This window comes from Ischnura elegans, chromosome 9 (assembly GCF_921293095.1).
Source record: "Ischnura elegans chromosome 9, ioIscEleg1.1, whole genome shotgun sequence".
NCBI lineage: Eukaryota > Metazoa > Arthropoda > Insecta > Odonata > Coenagrionidae > Ischnura > Ischnura elegans.
Window position 1 is genome coordinate 39,740,442 of NC_060254.1, and position 24,429 is coordinate 39,764,870.

General features: G+C 37.7%; 1 long non-coding RNA gene across 1 annotated transcript; it reads left to right on the forward strand.

Moving 5' to 3' along the window:
* Window positions 1–893: 893 nt before the first annotated feature.
* Window positions 894–24,429, forward strand: LOC124164878. Its single transcript, XR_006866107.1, has 3 exons — window positions 894–918; window positions 2,326–2,426; window positions 24,391–24,429. It is a non-coding gene; the product is annotated as an uncharacterized LOC124164878 (long non-coding RNA).

The following is a 24,429-nucleotide window of genomic DNA, read 5'->3' on the forward strand; positions in this document are numbered from 1 at the left end:
CTTTTTTTCGATTCTTCCCACCCTCCAGATACAACCAGTAAAATAATTACGAACATTATCGTAAAAAGCCCACATGACTTATTCTAAGTAAGTTTATCCTATGAATTGTTCTACCGCCAGTAAAAAATTTTCGTACTCACGTAAATGGCCATCCGAAGAGTTTTTATGTTTCTTTCGTAGTCTCCTTCGCACTGTCTTCTTTCCGTAACTGCTGAGGAAGAGGGTGATCTTGACGAAGAGGGTTGGCTGGTTTATCAGCTGTCTAATCAAGAAATAAGTTGCTTGAAATGACACCAAGGTTCGTGACGATTAGACTAGAGGGGGGTTAGACTTGATGGGAGGCGGGGTAGGGCGGTTACTGAGGCCGTCGAATTAAGGCAGGCTCGACATCAAATAGCCATGACTACTGCCCAATTTTACGTCGCGGAGCAGACTGTTACGAGAGGCAATGGAATAATGCAATACTTTCGTGAAATGATGATAATCTTGCGGATGACGTCTTTGAATGACCTTTGAAGCAGATTTTCCCCCTCCCACAGGATGATTTTTCTAGAAGGTCTCTGCGCGAAAAAGGTTGGAAAAATTGCATCGTGACCCTCGCGTAAGGATACTGTTTTCCGCTAAAGTTATTCCGCGAAGACTTAAAATTAAATTCGTTCTTCCGCGTAATGAATCAATTTTATAATCGCACCTAAACGTATTATTAAATTAATAAGCAACATCAAATATTAAAATAAGTAGATTCAAATATTTTAAAAGTTATTTATGTTATGCTGTTGCTTGCTTTTTACTGTTTTTTTTAATTTATCGGAACTATTTATTGTGGTGACTAGTTGTCACGTGACACTCGAAGAGGCCCACAATGCTTCTCCTGAAAATCTTTCGTCAGTCTGGCGGCAACTTGCATTGAGTTAAGAGGTGAGTACGGGAGTGTTCCCAAAAAGTTAACAGCTACCATATTCTACATTCATCTCCGGTGTTGATGGTGTGTGATTTCGACTTTAGGCATGTGAAATAATTCTTGTAGCGAGTGACTATGGAACCCGTAAAGTAAATTAATTTTACGGAAAATGGTGTTCAACGAAGTGCTGAGAACCAGTGACCCCGTATAGTCTTCAAGCTTATCAAGAGTAATCCTCATATTTTATTCGATGTTTGAGGCTACGTAATGTAATCGTTATCGATATGATGGTCGTGAATATATTTTTCGGTGGGAAGTTTCCATCGTTCGTTTACATGAACCGTTCTCGTTTTTTCATGTTTTGGGACTTGCAAAATACTTGCAACGTATGAAATATCCATTTTTGTGTGTGGTGAATTTCTCTTGCCTCTCAAAATTTAAATTCACTATTTCTCGGCAAGCGTGAACCAAGGTCGTAAGACGTGCTCCAGAAATTTTTTGACCGGGGTTTCAATGTAGGCTTTTGAATCGGCGATTCTCGGGACCGTACATTGCTCTATACCGTCATAATCAGTTGGTACTGACATTGTCTTTTCAAGTTTTCACCGGTGTGTTATATTGGTTGCGTCAAAAATTGTTAATCTAAGTATTCGTATATTCCATAACTATGTAGTGATGTGAATCAAAATCTGTAACATCATATCTTTTGCCAATCTTCGTTGGTATATTCCACCTTGCAGCCACTTATTCTACATACATAATATGTAGTACATTGATACATAATATGAAACGCTTCTTTGAAACTAAGGTTGGGCCATAATTCTGAGGAAGTTGGAAATAAGAATTAGAAATTAGACGACAAGAAGTTATAAATTCTTTCCCTGTATGATTTGTTCCACCTGAACGGTTAAATTTGCCGGAGCTGTAATGACGTCATCAACTCGTGAAATGTGGGCGTTACCTTCGCGTGTTTTTCATTTTAAACTGAGAATGGCTGAGTTATGAAGATTATTTTCCTCGTAACTTAATAATCTTCGGACTTTCCTCGTAACTAATACAATGTCCCCACTTCCATCTACCGAATATGTATAATGAAAAATCTACCCTACTGTGGCATTTTGCCTCCTAAGCACTGTAGCGTGGGTGACTACTGGTGACTGCTAGTAGCGCTTGGTTCACTATTAGGCGCGAAATTTTTAAAAATTCTCAATCGGTAGGGATCGAATTCCAATAACTTTCTTTAATTTCGTTTATTTCTACTTGAGAAATGTATCAAAATGGCTCACTCAGATATTCTCACATATTTTAATTCTTTCTAGTGATAATATTTATATTATGACTTGAGGTTTACAAAGGATAGTAATAGTTTGAATCGAGCACTAAGTCAAGGCGAAATTTAATTTGTTATTTTTCTTTCTTTACAGCAATGCAAATCCGTTGTCGCTGTCGATTGCGTGAAGTGAAATCAGATTTTGCGGGAAACCCTTACAAGGTCACATGAGAGAGGTGTGCTGATTTAGATATGGTAAGTCAGTCAAATTTTCGTTAATTTTAATTTTATATATCCTTGTTGGTTCATTCGCTTCCTTTAGCATTTGCTTCACTTATATTTTGTTTTTACTTGACATTGTCTCAATACACTCGCAAAGTAGAACTATTTAATGACGTAGTGACCATTCATTTGGTGATTCACGGGCATTGTAAACTTTTTCTCGACGTAGATTTCTCTGTCTGCTTTGTTCCTCCGTGAGGGAGGCTCCTAGGAAAAAATATCCAAAATATACTCACAAATTTTATGCAATGAGGTGGCATTAGGCAGGGTCATGTGTCATGAGAACATTCAAGATACCTTTTCAGAATTTTGTTTCAATCATCAACGAATGAAACGCATGTTTCAGCTTCACAGTGATAAGTTAACAGTCGTCATGTTAATCCATTGCGAGGATTTACAGTTTTTTCAGCTTCATTAAGATAAATAGGTTTACCTATAACCATGAATAATCATCATTAAAGTTTAATTTGAATGACTTGCGCACTACGATTTGCCCAGCTTACTTGTCTTCTTTGCCTCCTATGCACCATTCTTACTTCGATCTATTTCTCAGCTCGAGTGATATGTCTTTATTTGAGCTTATACTTGTTTTTGACTCAATAGACCAGTTGAGGACTTCCTTTTATCGTCAATTTTGATAACAGCACTGACATATTTTTCCGTTTACAACCCGTCGTCCACTTATCGAGCAATTCTCGGTGAAACATCGAAGGTATCGAGACTTTGGCAGAAAATTTGATACCGTCACAAATTAATTCGGAGCGAGTCACCGCCCCTAGAACTCCCAAGCATCTCTCACGTAACAAGCGAAGTTCATTGCCGCTTGGTTTATTTATTTGTTCCGACGATAACACTTTTATTACTAGAATGAAAACAGTAGAAATATAGTAAGATGCGGATCCAGAATAGGGAAAATGGGGGAGGCGAAGTGGGGGTTAGCCGACCAGCAGTAGTGGGGGTCCGAAAAAAATTACTATTCTATCTAAAGTGAATTGGACACACAAGGGGGGGGGCCCTATGGTCCCCTTAGCCCCCCATAGATTCGCCACTGTGCGTACTGTTAAAAAATAACTGCTTACAATATAAATACAACAGTTATTAGCCCAGAAGGGTTAGGCTATTATTATAAGAGATCAACTAGACGGTTCTCTAGTTAGAAATGCTTTCCCTCTCTGATCGGTTCTGATTTATCAGAGATGTAATGGCATCACCAACTGATGATATGTGGATTGTGGGGGTACCTTCTCGTATCTTTTCATTTTAAACAGAGAATGTCTGAATGAAGAAGATCAGTTTTCCTCGTAAGTAATCTTCCCACTTCATCAACCGAATTCTAATAATGAATTGCGGTTTCTTGTCTGAGTAATCGACCCTATTGTGAAATGTTGCCTTCTAAGGCCTGCAGCGAAATACTTAGCGTCGTGGGTCTCTAGTGCTTGGTTCACTGTTGGGCAGTCCAGACTCTCCTTTCACTTCGTGATAAATTTTTCAATTTCTCAATCGGTAGGCATTAAAGTCAAATAACTGTCTTAAGAGCCGTTTATTTTTACTTGCCCAATGCATGATTTTAGCTTACTTCGACTGACTTGCGCACTACGACCCGGCCTGTTCTCGTATTTCTCATCATGGCTAAAACTTACTTCCTTGTTATCATACACATGAGTAGGGTTCCTTTCCCCCCAAGTAGGCGTGAAAATGCTTAAGACCTCTCATCTCTGCTTCCTAAAGAAATAGGAGGCAATCTATAAGGATATCTGTAAGAAAAAGAAATTCTTGATACTGATATAAATTTATTAATCTAGGACACGTCACAAAATACCAAGTACACTTCTTCCACATTTATGCAAGGATGCACAATAGTTTCCACTAATTATTAGCATGTTTCGATCGATTACAGGTCAACATTGACTAATGATAATGACTCGTCAATTTCATTTGTTACAAAATATGATTTTGTTTAATTTTTGATTTCTTTTCTCTCGAATGTCTGAAATTATAAATATGCCGAACCAACCGCAACTCAAATTTCGTTCTTTCAATAAATGCTCGCATAAATTTAGCTTTGAAAGACATATCAAATGAATGTCGTTTCAAAATCTTGAAGGGGAATTTCCATGACTTAAGGGATGTAATATGGAATGTGAGCTGAGGGTTGGTGGTGTGATGACAGGGGAGACCTTAGAGGTCTGGATTTGATCCTGTGAAACTAATTAGGAGTTTTCCTGGGAAAACATTTGTGGTAGTAGATCGGTTACTTTGCGATTTTTTTATTGACCTACCACATAGGGTCTAGACTAGGAGCAGACTTTTATGCACATTATATTAGGCGCAGCTTCCCCCTTTTACTTTTTCTCAGAACCTACTCTTCTACATCTGTATACTACGCAGCAAGCCGCGTCAATAAGCGCGTGGCAGGGGGTGTTAGGACACCAGCCGTTAACGAATAAAAAGGAAAGGCTGTAACGAATTTCTATCGATACTTTATTAAATTCTTTTATCGTGCGGGAGGAAAACTAATTTAATTATTCATCCATTCGAAAAAATATCTCTTATTATCGTTTCTGAAGGACCTGGAAATACAGTGTTGTTCTAATATGATTTTCTCCGAGTCTTCCTCTTCTTGTCGTGCCTGTTTTCAAAAGCGGAAAAAATGTCAAGCGAATTATGCCTACTATCTGTGGCCTGTCGCAACTAGACATTTACTTTTGAAGCCCATTGTACAATAGCGAGTCGATTATTCAGTCATCTTTTTCTCCTACGGTTTTATTCATACCTGTCGCCATATTAATGCAAGCGTATAAAACCCAAATTTAATAAAACGTGTTTATCGTTTTAAGTTTCCCGTTGATTTTAACCATTGGCTTTGACTTGCAATGGTGAAATGCCTACATTTTATTTTTATCATCAGTCCTCCATAATAGTTACATGTATTTCTCCTTAAACAATTTAAAAAGTTAAATACCATACATACATAAATAATTTTGGAGCTATAGTTGACCTCAGAGTCTATTGTCTGTTGGAGGGATCACCTTCAGAAATACAATCGTAATTCTGTGCATATTGCTGCGAAACAAGAAATGCCTTCCAGATGAACTTTTGATACATTGGAAAAACACAATAAATATGAACTAAAAAATGGAATCAACAATAAAAAAGGAATATGATTTGAAAATACTGATTAGATATCCCCTATAATTTTTTTTTAGTATACAGCCAGGTTCACTTGCTTAAGGATGGTATATATGTGGTTACTCTCGTAGTCGTATACATATTGTTACTCTCTTTGGTTGTTCTTCGAGAACTAGAGCAAATTTTTGGTCCCAAGAAAAGAAAGCTGCCTTTAAAAAAATAACATTGGGTTTGGGCAATACACATGAAGTATTTGTTCGTAGATAGTATTATTGGGGCTTGTCCGAGACTTTTTGACTACCTTCATCCACCACCAAGGTAGAGAACCTTAGCATCTAATAGATTTATCAGTGTCTCAGGGGTAGTAAGTACCTGCAGTTTAACAATTATAGGAAAAGAGAGTGAAAGGCCATCTGCTCCGGCTGCAGGGGCAAGTGTAATTGCTCTTAGAGCTGTGTGTGGAAGCTTGAGCGAATTTTTAAATGCACTAGCTTAGCTCAACAAACTATAATTTACCCTCGAATATACTCAAGCGTCCTGTGTACTTTTACCTATCCTAATACAAGGTTCGTTCTATAAGTCCTTAGAATTTCCGAAAAATTGCTCTCTTAGTACCCAAAATTAATGTTATTCAGAAATTAGCACTTGTGACTTGTCAGCAGTTGAAGTTGACTTGTCAGCAGTATCCATCCCATAGTTTCTTTGTTGCCGATTGTAGAGAACAACTTTTGTTAACAAAAAATTATAGAGCTGAAAGGAGACTAAAATCAAACATATATAATAATTTGTCCAATACAATTTGTTTTTATACCTTTTTGTAAAGACATATTGAACGACCCTCGTACTATATTGACTGTCACAAAACTACTTCCTTTTCCGGAAAATTTACCAGTATTCTTTTTACAAGTTTTTCAAGTACGTTAGAATAAGTTAGAATAAGAGCAAAGAAATCGGACGGTAATTGTGAATACCACGTAGTTCGACTATTTTGTGAACGGGAACAATAATTTCTTGCTTTAAGGATGCAGGGAACCTTACATTTGGCAAGCTTTGATTGAAGAAATGGCAGAGTACATCTGCATTGTCTTATATGATAATTTTATCATACCAGCATTTAGTTGATCCGGACGGGCAGCTTTTTTAAAGATTGGCTATTGGCAATTTTTAATACATCAGGCGTCGTGACTGGTTCCAAGAAGGAGTTTAGGCTTAGATGATTTTTACTATTTGATGAATTATCAATCATTGAATTATTTTTTACAAATGGACACAATTTAGGAGACTCAAATGTGCTTATGAACTCCTTCTTGAAGTCAATATCAATAATAACTGGGTCATTTAAGGTCCGATTTCCTTGTATTAGCTCATGCATCCGAAGTTTGTTTCGCTCTCGTTAATTCCTTGAAGATGCTCCACTGTCTTTTTATTTCGATTTACTTTGTCCAATTGTTTCATGTAATAGGAGTTAGCCGCATTACGGACACATATACACAGTTTATTTCTTATCTTTAGGTACTCTTTTCTCAAGCCGCTATTGTGCGGGTGATGACGTAGATTTTGAAAAAGATTTTTTTTACGCGCAACTTTGCTCATCGAGGAGTCAGTCATCCAGGGCTTTAATTTTACGGCACGTTCATTCCTGACCATACTTAAGACTCATTTACACATGTTAACAGTATGTTTGAAAATGTAGTAAAAGTTAAGGAAATTTCATGTTCTTCATACAATACTTCCCGAGAATACAGTCGAACATTTTCATTTAATGATTTACGGCAGCAATACTCTAGCGAAGTGTCATTAGATGGAGTACTTTCGTTTTCTTCGCGAGCAGAAAGATTGGATATTGGGTTGGACTCAAGAGTAATGCGTTATACCTTGCTTGCATAACCTTGGCTTGGAGGTCTACATTAAATGTGTTAAAAAAAACCACCGAGTGATTACCTGATCTGAACAGGTAGCTCATTGTATAGTAATTCTGGTTGCTTCAGTCTTTAAGGTAGTCAAGCCACAAGAACTCATGAGATTTGTAAACTGCTTGGAATCGCAGCTGGGCATTAGTAACTGAACATTCATATCACCGACCATTACTAATTTTTTAGATATGCCCCTTGATTAGGGTTCAAAATCTAAAACAAATTGATCAATAGAAATTTTTTGTTTTCTGTAGACGACAAAGAGATCAAATATACAAAACTTGCATGAAACATTGATTAACAAACAATCAGTAGGGCTTATATGACAAGGCCTCAGTACGGTTGTTATGTCATGTCTTATAAAAGCTAACACACCTCTTGCTCTTTCAGAAGTATTACAACTTCCATAAGAATAGTACCTACCCACTCACTGTATATACATTAATTTAATCAGATTGTATTCCTATTTCATTCAAAGCTATAATATCGGGTAATTGTGACATGCTATTTAAATGTGAAAGTAGTAAATTAAAGTTGCGTCTAACACTTCGGATATTTTGATGGACGATCAATAGGGAATTCATTCCATTAAAGGCATTTACCGTAATATTTATATCCATAAAATTGACTTATAGTCTAGGTATACCTTCTATATCATTGAATTATGAATCACAAAAGCAATGATCAAAGATGTTTTACGTCATCCATAATGCTAACTACAATTGCTGGCTCCTTTTCTACTTTTCTCAAATAAATTTTACCTCCACGAATCCAAATATGCTTACAGTGCTTATCATTCTGCGCCACCCCACCTTTCTACCAGCACAAATGGGTCTCATTAATGCAAACAAGTATTATTGTTTTCAATAATATGCAGACACCCACCAGTCCCATTTTATTGATGGGGCCGTGTCGGTGACCACTTACAGGGTTGGCACTCAATGCGAGCTGCTTCCTTTGCTTCACGTCGCCGACGAGGTCGGACGCGGATGCAGCCCGGCTAGCGAAATGGGAGTCGAACTCTCGGGGCAAAAACCCTAGCGGTTACAATGCACTGAGGACACTCTCGCACACGTTGGGCCGTCTGAGTTTTTTCTTTCGGGCTCAGCGGCAAGTACAAACTATGATGTGATTCACTTGAGGGGGTGTATATCGGCCACACTGGGAGGAACTTCTTTACTCGTGTGTCCGAACGCAATATGTGCTTGGAGAACCGTTACCCAACTGTTCAAAACGCCCAATGGCACAAAAACATACATCAAATTTTCGATAATTAAATTATTCGGTTCCAAGAAAAAGGGCTTATTTTAGGTGCGGCCGAAAAGTGGGAAATGGTGAAAAAGAAAAGGAAGAAATTTGACTTACTGAACGGAAATGAGTTTTTTAGTCACTCCCCCATCTTATATGTACTACCCTGACTGCTACCTAACCCCACTTCCTTCCCCAAAACCTTTTTTACCTCGTGACATGACGCAAGTCCGGAATTTAGATTACCTGTATGATGAACTCTTCTTGACTTACCGTCTATGCGTCCTCCTACAACCCCTCCACCTACTTCCTTCTGATACCTCCCCCTAACTATTTTTCAGTTCCGGATATGGAAAAAACTCAAGGGGGAGCGCAAAAGATATTTTGAGCCTCCTGTACTTTACTCGTAATGAAGAATAATCAAGTTACATGCAAAGTTTAAGATAATTTCTGATTATACGCATATACAAGACAATGCTACCTTTTGATATAAAAAAGTTACAATTTAGGTTCTGAAATATTAGGCGATGCGGGCGGTCCCGCAAGGGGGAGGGGCATATGTATTCGCCACTGCTACTTTTGAAGATATATATTTCTGTCCGGAATAGTATGTATAGTCCGGAATAATTTGTTTGTACCCGATTATGACTATATAGGAATCGAAACACGTGCTGTGAGGAGTGGAATGAAATTAGTGGGCAGAACGATATCTTTGCATCAATTCGATATTTTGTTCCGCGATATCTCCCCGGAAAAAGGTTGACTTCGCGGCATGGTATATCCTCTTTTCATTTTCATACGTGACTCACCGTTTCTGATTTACGAAGTTGTGGCTCTATAGCTTGCAATTGCGCTCTATACATTACATGTGCGGTTGTTGCGGTGAAATGTGGGAAGGTTTAAAATCGAATTAATTATTCTCTTTTACATTTTATAAAATAATAGAGTATACAAGAGTCAATACTACATTTATAAAAATAATGCCTCTATCTACCTTAACACATTTCTTTCTAAACAGATTAAATCACTGAGGTAAAATAAGTCGGGGAGGTGGCAGTGGTTGTATCTTAATTTCCTTGCGGCTAATCACTGTCAAATATCCATTGAGTAAAATCCCAACTTATAGTATCGGCAATACTCAATAACTAACCAGCTACATTCGTAGTTGAAATCATTTTAGGGCCCTAGGGTATGAAAATTATTTTAACTCACTAAAATGGGACACGTGGATGTCTATGATATTATTGAAAACGATTGTACATCACTAGGAGGTAGAATTACAAGGTCAAGAGTCGAATAGATAAAAAAAATTTACTTGGCACTAAGCTAACAGCTTATCATTTACGTGCTGATTCAGAATTCGGAGTTGAATTCCTCCTGTTTCCCAACTAGATTTCGTCTTAACCGGGTAGTAGTGGACAATTAGGCTACTATTTATTTCTGCATCTAATGCAACACAAACTTTATTCACTACTACTTCCATATTTTCATCACATTGGCTGGGGATGCCATGAAATTTCGTCTTAATACCTAACATACGTTTCGCAAGGCCATCAGAACGGTTTAGTGCGTCAGAAAGTTTCGTCTTCAGCACCACATTTTCACTTTGCAATTTGGATATTCGATCTAAAAATTTCTTTAATATTTTACCCTGCGATTCAATTAACTTTAACCTGTCTCCCAATTTATCTTATGGCTTATGAATAGTGTTCCCTAGTTTTTTTTATCCGTTATATTTAGTTATTGTATAACCTCTATGAACAAATAAAATATTTCCCGAAGGGATTTACCTTCCGATTTACTTCTGTCCATACGGCATGTCTTTCGTAAATTTTTGCAGTACACACATTTCCAGGATTGTCCTCTTGATTCAATCCCTTCGATGTCAGCGACTCCTGAAGAGAAAATCCATGGAAGGTTTTACGGCAGGTATCGCTATTGATGGAAGTTGTATTCCGTGTAGATGTGTTACACTTTGCACACGAACTAATGTCAGAAAGGTGTTGTAGGCATGGCGGATATCACTCCTGTAAGCTCGATTTAGCACAATTTTCTTTACACAAATAAGGCTTCCACTCAATGAAGGCAACTATTTTCACACATTTAGCCGGAAACTAAGTGGCTCGCAACCGGCGATGCATTCCACAACGTCGGACGTTGAGTCAACCACACGGAGTGAGAACACATCCATACCCGACGGGAGCGGAACACGAACTGAATGTAGCCAATCTTAGCACCGGACCTCGTTGCACTCACTGCCCTTTAGTTTACATCTACATACTACCCCGCAAGCCACCTAAAAAGGCGTGCGGCAGGGGGTGTTAGGACAAAAGCCGTTTACATATGAAAGAAAATGCTCTAACGAAATAACGGCTAGCATTTTTTAAAACCTTAAGGTTCGGGGGAAAAACGAATTCACACGTCTATCCGTTCGCCAAAATATCTCTCTTAATTTATTGCTTCTGTCGGACCTGGAAATATAGAGGGGCTCTAATATTATGTTCTCAATGTTACTCTTAAAGATATCTATTCTCAATTGTTCAAACAATCTTAGCCTATCGCGCAGCCACCGAGTCTCCGGTTGCTACTTCGCTGGGTAACGCTGTCTGTACGCCCGTAGGAGTTCTATTACGAATCGCGCAGCTTTTATTTGTAATTTGTTCAGCTCGCGGATTATGTCTTTCTGCACCGCATCCCATATGCTTGCTGCATATTCAAGGTGTGGAGAGGAAGAGCGTAAAATAGCACCTCTCTTTCAGTTTTTCATCCGAAAATCTTCCCACAATACGCTTCAAGAATCTTAACTTCTTTAGGGCTCTGCCAGAAATATTCCTTATGTGTTCCCCACGATTGATTGTAAGTTATCATAACTCCCAGGTACTTCACTTCGTCCGTTGCTTTAATTTTAATACCACAGTTTAATCAAGCGAAGGGGCACCGCGAAGTTTTCAGACACGGAAATGAACCTTTGATTACCGGAGTAACTAAAACAGTCGAAAGTAATTAATTCCGTTACACAGAATGAAGGGAGTCATATCAATATTAATTCGAGGCTGTAGAATCTCACCTGGCTAAGAAGCTCGGCTGCACAAATCTAGTGGTACCAAAATGACAATCAGCGAAATGGAAAATGAAGGCAGGTCTCACCAGATGTCAAATATTTCATATTGCTCCTCGGTAATCAATCACCTTCTCGGATGCCAGTGAAATTAACCCTCCACCACTTGCCCGTTATCGAATGTTTATCCAATGAGCAGTGTTTGTAAAAGTGCTGAGAAAAAGAAACTCGGCTATATTGCAGTTACTTTTTAAAAGGTAATCATTTACTGGTATAAGTTACTGATTTTAAAAGTAAACAGTAAAATTATATTAACTTCTTCTAAATTGTCCACTCTAAAGACCACTTGGCAATTAATGTCGAATATTGGAGTAAAAATATGGAAAACTAGAGTCAGAAATAGCTAAAGTTGCACTTTAACTCGCGATGCATACAATTATAACTATTGTAACAACACAAATGGGTACAAAATACGACACTAGTGGTGTCGTATTTTGTACCCATTTGTGTTGTTGCTTACAACAGAAGAGTGGCTGAACGTAAGCAAGGAAATTATGGCACTCAAGGATTAGAAGTTATACGTAGGCCTAGGCAAATCAGTAAAATCCATAATGTTAGCGTCGATTAGGAGCAATTAACGATTACATCGATAATACCGATTCCTCTTCCAACGTAAGTAGTAAATTACAAATAAAACTTGCATTTCGTAAAAGTAATTGTTACAAATACAAATGACTGCAAAAGTAATCGTTTTAAGAAATCCGATGCGTTTTACTCGATAACCAACCAAAAACTCCGATGAGGTACTCATATGGTAATTATTGCATATTGGGTTATTCACTGCATAGATGAGGCATCAAATGAGATGAGAAACGTTTTGCTCTGCCGTTCCAAGCACTCCAATGCACAAAATTCTAGCGATGAAACACAACATAGTACTCTGTTAACATTAAATAGATTAGCTTAAAGCCAGAGGTAGCACGCTGAATTATTTTTGAAGGCGGACGTGGAGATTCGCACACGACATACTCACCTCTCGCACGCAACGGGCTGATAATGATTTTTATTGGTCGGATGAAGAGATATTCACACTGCGAATTGTCAAGTAGAAGAATGCTTGTGACTTCATCCGTAAGGGCCCACAAATATTTACAGAATATTAAATGCAATCTCTAGAAATGCAGATACTTTCCATAATTCCACCTTTTTTTTAACAAAGTTTCCTGACAGACTATAAAAAAAATGATTTTTTCACGTATAAGATATTTCAATTTTCTCTATTGCAAAGGTATTAATTCCTTATGTAAAAACAACCGTTCGTTATGTTATAAAAACATTTTATCCGAAATGTCACATTCGGGGACTTTCCTTGCCCTTCTTTCCTTCCACCTGTCCTTCTAAGATAAGATTTTCGTCAGATTATCATGGCTCATATTATTGCCAACTCAATTTTCCCGTCTTATCCTAAGGATTTTAGAATATTTCTCTTTTCTCCCTTTTTTCTTGGCACTTCGTCATTATACTTACTCAGTCGATTCATTTCATATTCATCATTCTCCGGTAGCACCACATTTCGAATGCTTCCACTCTTGACTTCTCTGCTGCTGTCAACGTCCAAGTATCTCAACACGCCATAACGACACGAATTTGAAATAATTCACGATTATTATCAATCAGCGATTGATAAATAGAATAGGTATTTACATCAGCATCGTCATGTGGGTAGATAGGCTTCACCATTTTGAATTCAATTTCGAAAAATAGATATCACGACTAACAACGCATATTAATATATTTTTAATAAAATGAACGCTACAGTGAGAGTAATTTACGGTTTTTATTGATAATAGGAATTTCTATCAACGCCGTCATACGTAGCCAAGCCACAAAATTTCCAATACACTCGCGAATAATCGTTAGAGGTGGTTTACATTAGGATTCATTTGGATATAATAATAATAATAATAATAACAGAAAATGTTAGAGATGGTTTACATTAGGGTTCATTTGGTTATCGCGCGATTACTTCTCGAAAGTTATCCATTCTTCCCCCATACGTAGAATGTAAGTACTATCGTTTTCCAAAGTATGTAGACACACAGTAGTCCTACTTAACTGATGGGGCCGGGTCGGTGAAAACTTGAGAGGTTGGCACATAGAGCGACCTGCATCCCTCACTCGTAAGCCTCGTAAGCAACTAAGAGCCGACGAGGATGGAGGTGGACGCGACCTAGCCACCGAATCTGGAGTCAAGCTCCATTAGCATAAGCCCAATCAGCATTAAGATTAGCGGATGGAATGTACCGAGGTAACCCACGTCCACACTCACGTTGGGCTGTCGCAGTGTTTTCTTTCGGGCTCCTTGGCGAGGTTCTGCCTATCTTTAGATTCACATTTGGACTCACCGTTTGTCTCTTACTACTACGTGGCTCCGTCGCCGAGTACGTCTATACTGTGCGCGGTTGTTGAGGAAAAGTTCCGGGGTTATAACTGAACTCATCAGAGGCTTAGAAGTCTTGTACTGCAAAATGTTTTCGGACTTTTCGTCGCGTTGAGAACTCGGAGCTGACACCTGTTGTTGAGTCCTAGTTTATGCCCGATTATTTATACGGATATCAGTACTCCTTTTTAAAACCTTATTTAGGCTTTATATGACAGTTGTTACAGTTTTTATAAGGTGTTCAAGTGGCCGTTTAATACTGATACGCTGTAGTGAATACATTGTTGATGACTTAATGTGAGTAATACTATCGTAATATGGACAGGCTCTAGGAACCCTTTAACTATAAATGAAATACGGGAAGGACAGACAGGGGTATACGTCATAAGAAAACATATGAAGCGAAAATAAAATGTTTGTATGAAATATTATAATTGTCGTAACTTGATGATTAAGGAGGCTTCAATAAACTTGAGGAGCCACCTGCCAAAAATTTGCCCTGAATCCCTTCACGGAGGGATTTCGATTTAATCTATCCTTTTACCTTATTTCTGAGAACATGTTTTATATATACACGGCTTCCGGAAACACAGCTCGCGCTCTTTCTTCACGATGCCCTTCAACCTGTCGAATCGAAAAGACATGAATACACTTTATTCTTAGATTTTAAGAAAACATTTGACACGGTACCTCACAATAGGGAACTTGCATATATTTCAGATATAATCAAGAGCCCCAAAATTATATAAAAATATATGCTTGCATACCACGGTGAAAGTTTTATTTTATTTTATGACGTGGTTTGCGATATTTAATTCATCAAAGTTCACGAGAATTTTCAAATACAAATGAGAATCGAAAACGCCCGATGATTCGCTGGTAGAAAAGTGACGTCATTATTCAGTACGAGGAGGCACGGCTATGGTAGAGGTTGCATACTTGAATACAAGCGACGGCGTGGTTATGATTCATTTATTGAAGTGCAGACGTATCGGAGTTGTTTATTGTGACTACAGGGCTATTATTTGATCTATTTTTCTTTTATTGAAAGCGATAGATTGCATGAAGATGAAGGAATATGGTTATTCTTTGGCTGATCCTAGCATGCTTCCTGATTCCATCATGATACCAGGGTATTTTAGTGAAACTGTAGACTTCGTCGGCGCCGAATGTCGATGCCGAGAAATGGAAATGTAGCTGATGTGCATCTGAAATGTTTTATAGTTAACAACAACGTGAGACTTGCATAAATTATTGGCGAAAGCGTATGTGAAATGTGTATTCTCTTGGCAGTCCGCTAGAGAGTCTTATGGTGAACTTATTTTCCACCTCGAGGCAGTCAATGATGCTTTCAACTTAAAAATAGTTTGCCTGGAAGGCGACAGGAAGCTCTTTGAGATTAGAATCTGAGCAAGCCAGACTTTAATTGTTTCAATTTAGTAGCGATAATATGCACGAATTTCCAACACAATCTACCAGCTTGTGACTCAAAAACTCAGAAGCCACTTCCTATTTTGCAGACAGAATCAGTCAATCGCACTTCGATAAATATAATAAACACAACGTCTTCAGGTGTTAATAAATTAATTTTGTAATTAAGGTCTTCCTAATGTAACATTAAAATATGAACATTTTCCAAAGAGCGTCCATTTTGGGAGCTGTTCTCGCGATATATCTGGAACCTACTCTCAATATGAGCTCATCGTCATTGCGAGCGTTGCCACTTAAAAATTCCGTATCGGAAATCCTAGATGGATAACCTTCACCTGCACTCTCACCATTTTCCCTGTGGTGCAGATCAGTCCTACTTTATACGATGGCCTGACAACCTTTAAATGGATCCTTGGTTTTTCCTGACAACCAAAATAAAATGCTGAATGGAAATTGCTGATCCACACATGTATTCTGCTTCTTCCTCCACATTTTCCAAATCAAGGGCCGCGGAGCATTCCTCTTGTGATTCAACTTTTTCTGGAAAGCAAGCAACGGCGTAGAATAACATCAAAGAATGCTACGATTCATTTTTTGTGACCACCTCTGTATTCCATTCTTTTTCCATCTACAACTTACTTTATCATACGTCTCCGATCCATTCTCGCAACAGCTCTCTAGGTTCCGCCGCGCCCCGTTTGGCAACATGGCATTAATAGAGTTGATTGGCATTCACAAATATCAATATTTTTATAGACTATGGGTCATAGAAATATTACAAATAAAATAAAAGGTGTTTCTATCAGTTTTATTTTTTCTTTCAGGGTAAACTACAGGACAAGATACTGTTTAAATATTTTCATTAATTTATAACAAAATATGCGCTTTAAAAACACCCAAAAGCCATTTTTAATCTACACTGATGTTTGTAAATAATTATGGAAGAAGAGTGCGGTTGACGCAGTAGTTTACCCTAGGTTGAGTTTCAAAGTTCATTAAGTTGACAAAACGGCTACTTATACGGTGCGCGGAGTCATTAATTGCACTGGTGTGTCTACATTTTTTAATTTAAAAAAATCGGAATTTAGGATAAAATTTTCTTTAAAATGACGTATAATTCATTATTCTAAATAATCAACCCATTCCCTCTTATCCCACTCCGATTTAGGCGTCACTTTTGACCAAAAGTTAACCTTTTACGAGCATATAAAAACCGTTGTTAACAAGGCTATGGCAGTGGTTGGGACCCTATATCGCCTGAGCGAGATATCCGAACCGAGTGCCTTAAAATCAGTCTTCATTGGATGTGTGCAACCCATCCTTGAATATTGCTCTCCCATTTCGTCAACTGCTTCTCCCGCCACACTAAAATTAATCAACCGTCCACTAAATTTCTTTTTAGCAATAGTTCGACATCGTATACCTCACCTCAGATTCTCTTCACGTGCCGAAATACTTCATTCACTTGGATTAATACACCCCAACCACCGCAGATTGACAATAGACATCAAATTTCTTAACAGCATCTTAAATGGGTCCTTCAGATCCAGTGATCTCCTATCCTTCTTTTCACTTCGCATTCCTGCTCGCAAAACCCGCAATACTGAACTTCTACACCAGCCCAATTTCCGTCTGGCAATATCTCAAAGATCCCTCTTTTTCCGCCTACCTTCTATTTTCAATTCAGTCTCATATACTTCTTCCTCTCTTGACATCTTCGCCTCCCGCTCTAATTTTAATAACCAAGTGAAAAGTCCATCTTTCTGACCTTTTGTATCTGTTGCATACGCTGAAAATGATTGTTATTTATGATATTATTTTTTTTACATGTTCATTATTATATTTATATTATTTATCTTGTTTATAAGCCCAATGTAAAGGCCTTAGTGCTGTTTTTGGTGTGACATAAATAAATAAAGAAATAAATTATAGCATGCGCTGAAGCCAAGATATAAAGTTGCGAAGTACAGCGCCTCATCATTTTGACGCCGACAGCAGAAGAAAACGATGTCTTCTTGGCTGGCACTCGAATGCATGAGGATAAACGCTGCTCTTTATTTTCATGTTTCCTTCCTTGATTTTTAACATCATGGAATTTTCTATGTCCTCCCGTAACTGAAATTGAACAAGTGCCATAAGTAATTCGAGCCCATCGTATCCATCGAGAAACAAGTATCTCGAAGTTTTTATTATAAGGCGGCCGAATTATAGAAAAATCTCAGGTTCAAGTCATTCAGTCGATGAAATATCGAAATATTATTTATATTAAAGTTATCTTCGCACACATAGCACACGGGTTTATGATTCCGTTTATTATACTCTTATTTTTCCGCTACGCTCATTCTGACGAACGGCATGTATCGCGGCTTATCTTCTAATTTCCTCCGTGGGAATGCAAACGACAATTTTTTTCTGGGGTGTTATTGCACAGAGGAACTATGCACCACATGTAATTTTTCCTTATTCCAGCCATGTTCTCCTTTAAACGCAAATTGGCTCTTCCAAACCTGCAGCTACGACGTTACTGGGCTTGGATCTTGGACTCCTACTGAATTATGACGTCACTGCGTAAGATTAGTGGGGGCGGTATTTTTTATCCCGCGATTTTCGGGAGACTTTTGGGATTTATTTTCTAGTGTATAAACTGAATTTTAAGCGGAAAAAAGTATATTGCGGTACTAAGTATTTACTGTAGTATGTCAGCATACTGTCTATAAAAAGTATGCAATTTCCCTATTAACTCATATACTATTTACAGACATGCGGATTAGATGAAACAGTGGTAAACTGGATACGCGAATTTCTGAGTAATCGTAAGTAACAAGTAGTTCAATACGGAATTAGCTCTTTTATAGTTGAAGTGACATAAGGTGCCCCACAAGGAAGCGTATCGGGCCCCCTTTTGTTCATTAGGCATATACATAAATGACCTTTGCCCTAGCATTAACAGTAAAATACGCTTATTTGCTAACGACGCCGTCATCTATCGCGAAATTAGCGGCCACTCTGACAATGAAATTCTATAATCGAATTTAAACAACCTTCATTTGTGAAGACAAGATTGGGGACTTGAACTTAATTTGAGCAAATTCATGTCGGTGCAATTTTTGCAGAGTTCGTCCAACCATAACCATGCTAATTCTGTGGATGGTATTAACATAAAGGCTAAAGAGGAAGTGAAGATGGCAACGTCGCGACGTTGCCATCCTTCCCGCCGTATTAGTGATCACTCAGGCTTTCAAATTCCATCTACGAACTTAAAAAACGTCCATGTGTGGAGCCAAGAGTGGGGACTCGAACTTAATCTGATCAAATGCAATCTGACTGTGATTTTTTTGCTCGGGTCGCCCTACTATCTCCATGTATTTTCTGTGGATGTTTTTAACATTATGATGACAGATGAAGTAAGGTATCTGGGAGTTACCATAACCTCGACCCTATCTTGGGGAACGCATATAATGGCCTGTTTACTCGATACATTAACACGTCTGTTTCCATGAATGATTTTTGTGGATCGGAACGGAACACGTATGAATGCATGAACCAAATTAGCACAGGTTCTATTTTCTGTGCATGCATTCGCATAAGTTGGTTGGTTACACGATGCGTTTTGGCGTTTATTCGCGTTCATACATTTAGACCCGTACGTGTTAATGTACCGTGTAAACAGGCCTTAAGAAATATTTTTGTAAGAGTTCTGAAGAAGCTGGGATTCGTCAAGCGTTTAGTGGGTGGATTTTCGGATGAGAAAGTAAAAGAGAGGTGCTATTTCGCGCTCGCCAGGCCACACCTTGAATATATAGCGAGCGTATGGGATACGGTGCAGAAAGATTTGATTCGTGAAATTAATAAAATACAAAGGAAAGCTGCACGATTCGTAATAAAACCGCTTCGGGCGCACGGAAAGTGTTACACAGATGTTACACGAATTAGGTTGGGAACCGCTGTAGATTCGGAGGCTGCGCGTTAGACTTGGAATGCTTGAGCAATTGACAATGGAAATCTTTCGAAGCGAAAACGGAGAACATCATATCAGAGCCCCGCCACATTTCCAGGTCTTACAGAAACGATAAATTGAGAGAGATATTTTGCCAAACGGATAGGTATGGGAATTAGTTTTTCCCCCGTCGACAATAAAGGACATAACTAAATGCTGGGCGTAATTTTGTTAGAGCATATCCTTTTCATTTGTCAACGGCAGGTGACCTAACACTCTCTGCCACACGCCTATTGAGGCGGCTTAGTCTGTAGATGTAGATTTAGGTGATCAAAACAATTTTTAAATAATTTAAATTAGGTTGTGGATTAGTTCTGTAAAAGGTTAACGCACCGTCTAAATAACGCCCAGATGACGAGTAACGATTAATTAATGATAAATTTCGTTAGTGTATAAATTTTTACAAATGCGCTCATAAATATATTGTGTGCTTTCGAGTTAATACTTTTCTTTACGCTGACAAGAACGCATGTAATCCTCCTTTTTCATTCCGTTAGAATGTTTCACCTGCCCTCTTGTCGAGAGTCAGAAATATTGAAACTTTTACTTTGCGGTGTCCGAAGTAGATGATGTTAGTTCTAAAGAATTTCACGATACAGAGGATAATAATGGTTGCCGAAGAGAAGAAATCTGAGTAAAAGAACGTCATACGTTATGCACTGAGAGCAGTAATAGGAAAACTACATAGTAGTAGTGATCCTGTGTGATTAAAATTAGCTTTTCAATCATATTTTGTCCGTATAAAACTGAAATATCAGTTAGTGCTGGTTTTTATGGAAAAAATGAAAAGTGGCTCCTTAGTTTAAAGCTGATACAATAATATAAATCTCTATCATTCGAATAATTTCATTGGGAGTCGGGAAGTACTAACAGGTTCTAACTAACAGGTACTAACTAAGGTAACAGTACTAACATTGCCCAGGAAAATTACTGGAATATTTGTTGGAAAATTGCCATATGACAAAATTGATTAGAGTTCTTTGTATGCCGTCAATGAATAAATTCAGATTAATTTTATAGTGTCCGTGAGAGATAAATCATGCGAAGAAAGGAAGTTAGGACCCAAGGAACGCAGTAAATTACATTTTCAACGATAGTTTCATTTGAAATCACGGACCCTCCTCTCACATTCTCTTACATAACTCCTCTTACATTAATATCATGTTTCGTAAACATTTATGAAAGGTAGCTTACATGCTTGTGATAAGCCAACCCTGCCAAACACTTTTTCAGTTTGCTGGCTGGATAAGTGTTTCTTTTTTTATAAGTATACCGGGACTAGCCACGGCGGTAAATCTGCGAGGGTCACCCACCGTGCACAAATTGTGCTAAAATCCACAGAGGAAAAAAAATCATTCGGGGGGATCCGGATTCGAATCCTGGCGAATGATTTTTTCATCGTGGATTTTTCGCACAATGCTGGCTGAATATTATGCTGAGTTAGCATTTGACATCGGGATACATGTCTTACTCTCGTTGGCGCTAATTTAACTAAACCTTCAAAGGGCATCGGAAAAAATGTCACATGAAGCATAAATAAGCAAAGAAGCTGATTAAGTTTAGACATAGTCTCTCGCGCACAGAAAGCTAGTAAGTGAGTCGATTCAGTGAATGAGGCTAATCATTTATGACATGAGTTATAGGATAAGACCCTGCTTTTATTATTTTTTAATCATATCCTTCACCACTGAAGTTGAAACGTTTGAAAAATTATAATACATTTATTCAATATTTAGCATTTCATACTTTTAATTTCATAATTTTTTCGCAGATGGAGTTTTCACGCTTATCTTTTACGTGTCCGTACTCGATACTAAAGCCTTTATACAGGTGAAAAAATAAGAGAACCGAGTATTATTATCATATTATTCTCAAAGTTCCTCTCAATATAAATTGATAGACCCTCCACTTTCCCCTTGACTTGTAGGCACAACAGAGCCATATTTTTCGGACGTTAATGTCAAATAATGCTACGTTGGTTTACTATTCCACCTTCCTTATTTCTTGAAAGGATTTTATTTTCTTATTTTTTACAACATCCAAGCAAAATATACCACTTTCGTCTGTCAACTATATATTTACTTTGTACTATACAAGCCAATTCTTACGAATATCACATCTTTGGGGGTATCCATTAACCCTTTCGACACAGTGGTGTTGTTTCCTTAGCATGACTGAGCCCCAGGGGTCTCTTCCGTCCCCTCTGTACGGACCATTTTTGCAGGACATTGGTTAAGAAGGGTCTCACGGATAATCACACTCTCTCAGCGCCAACCTTATTCGACTTTTCCTGGCGGGGACTCCGCATTATCTCGGACTCAAATTATAGTTGGTCTTCCTCCTTTCCGGGTTGATAGCCCTTGCAGCGGAGTTGGTTCCGGGTCAACTCATGGTTAGTTTTTGTGAATTAGCTACAAGGATAATTGTTGTTTGCCCGTATGTTACAGATTTCGAAATCGATTCCTCGGTTTTTTTCTGTGCATTGTCAACTTTTGAACGGAGCTATACCGTCCTAATTAACGAATTTAGTGCATCAACAATTTCTATGTTGATTTTTATATCGAAATCGAGATATAAGTTAATATTTATGGTAAAATTTCATTTAAATTTTTAAACGCTCCCTAAAAGGCAAATAATTCACTTATTATTTTATATTTTTTCGAGAAAGGAACAAATGCTTATTTCAAAAACTGACTGAATGATCACTATACCTTACCACAAAAAGGGGTAGTAGAAGACGAGGTGTCCGGGTACCTGCTCCCGGATTTCGAGGGTACAGCCCAAGGTTCTTAGAGTAAGTAACAGTCTAAGAACCTTGGGTACAGCCTATGTCCCCGATTTGTTGGGTCCCGATGGGACTTCGCGCAGCTGCGACCGTCATAAAAGGGCAACGAAACGGATATTCGTTCGCCTGCGTAGGAAAATATGAGACGAAAATTTGCTGCTTTTGTCTTCCGTGTCATAAACCGTCCGAGCGAATATTTACATTGTTAGTAGCGAAAGGGTTAGTTAGATGATTAGGGTGTTTAGGGGGGGGGGGGCGAGGGGGTCGTGCCGATTCTCACCCAATCTCACGTGGGGGACCAGGTGTTCTTTGCAAGTGTCGCGTAATTTTTTTCATAAAAAATGATAAAACATTGTTTTTTAATAAATCTAACGAATAAAGGTTAGATTAACTTGTTAACACTGAAAATACGCATCCAATTCTGTCGCGATAATAACGCATGGTTATGGGCCATGGTTATAAGGTATTGATTTTTCATTTTACCACTAAGATAATCCGTGAAATATAGAAATAAGGTTCACTTGACTGCCTCCTTTGTCTCCAGTATCAATTCCAACGATTTATGTGAAGAGAGAAGGAAATTTTTATATAAATATTGATTCTGATCATTGTTTAAAAATGAGCTTCCGTACTCATTTATCCAAAATAAACGTATCCAAAATAAACTAGATAGTTAAATCGTGATCTCGGTGGAACAGAGCAACTTTGAATTCCGATTTGTACAAAGCCAATATAGATAATCTTGCTTAACTTGTAATATACTAACATCGTGCGATCAATAACTTCAATTTTTTGAGTTATATATTTAACTTTTGCTGTCTGCCTATTTTTAAAAACAAAATAGTTAATACGATGTAATATTTCCCAAAATGTTTGTTTGTTATGTATTTCTTTGGGACTGCTTATTCTACGAATTCTCTAGTGCTGCTATTAGAATAATTAAAGTTATATATTTCTAAGTCATTTTACATATTTATACAAATATTTCACTGCTAAAATCAGGTGGATAAAAGAATTCCACATTAAAGTACAATAATTTAATCTGTTTACGAGAGATTTTAATACACCTACCCTATTCAATATCACTGTAACAAGCTCCCTAAAAAATAGCCTGTTGTTTAAAAGCCATTGAACAAATATGTGAATTTCTGGAGAATTTTTTGGGTGTCCTTCTTTTTAAATAAACAGCCTTTGTTTTAGCATCCATTTCCACGATTTTTAAAGACAGACGGGTATAATAGTTTGAGTCATTCCACCTCAATTCCAAAAAAAGCTTGTCCCGTAGGGTCTCAGATTTTGATGAATTCATGAATGATATTTTATAGTTGACGCTGTAGGTCATACTACTATGATATAGATTACCAGTGTACGAGTACACGCCCATAGAATGCTATTAAAAGTAATCGGAAAGCCGCACGGGAGAAAAAGTAAACGTTTAAATATTTTCAAAAATATCATTCAGGAGGTGATTTAAATTTAATTTTTGTATTTCTAAGGTAATGAATGAGCCTACATTCTAAATAATTAATGCTTGGGCCAATTCTGAGGTGGGTTTTTTGAGAAAAGTTGATTAACAATGTTTTAAACATTTAAATATAACAATAATAGGGAAGTGCACTTTATAAATATTTTACTCAGAGTGACTTCCGTAAGGACTTAGCAGTAAAAAAGCAATAAATAATGGCTATACGACAATTTGATAGTTAGATTGTGGGGTTTATATGATTTAAGGCAATTTTTTTGGGAAAAAATCGATAACGTATTAAAACCACATTAAAAAAATATCTCATGGTATTTAGTTTGAGGTTGATGTAGACCCATACAGATATCAAAATATGAGACTCTTAGAGACAAAGGCTTGTTGAATTTAGGTCGAGTGACACGTATTTAATAATCTAACCCCCGAATTTAATTAAATTTTTTGGTCTCTCCTTAGGTGCAAGCCATCCCCGGACGTGATGGGAAGAATGAAGGG